The sequence below is a fragment of the Colobus angolensis genome, unplaced genomic scaffold (genome assembly GCF_000951035.1).
Source record: "Colobus angolensis palliatus isolate OR3802 unplaced genomic scaffold, Cang.pa_1.0 Scaffold801, whole genome shotgun sequence".
In the NCBI taxonomy this organism is placed as follows: Eukaryota; Metazoa; Chordata; class Mammalia; order Primates; family Cercopithecidae; genus Colobus; species Colobus angolensis.
In genome coordinates, this window is record NW_012121833.1 from 168128 (window position 1) to 168509 (window position 382).

Here is a 382-nt window from a genome sequence, read left to right on the forward strand (position 1 = left end):
CACAGTCTTGAGACACATAGTGCTTGTTTAAATGCATGGTGTCAAATGCATGATTTGAAGAAGCATATCTCGAGCCTATGTATATAGACTTTATTATTGAGTTTCATTCTAATAAAAAGTTTAGCTTAAAAAAGTGAAAAAAATTGATTTGGATTAATTACACATTTGTTGCAAGATTTAACCAAGCATATCTCAAGAAACAAGTTATCCAAATAGCCAATAAAGAATACACATATGAAAAGTCACCCAACATCATTATTCGTAGGTTTAGTAAAGACAAACCTATGCCAACCCTACGACTCAGCACTTTCATTCCTAGGAATATGCCTAAGAGAAGTGGTTACACAAGTCCACAAGAAGACATGTACAAGAATGTTTCTAA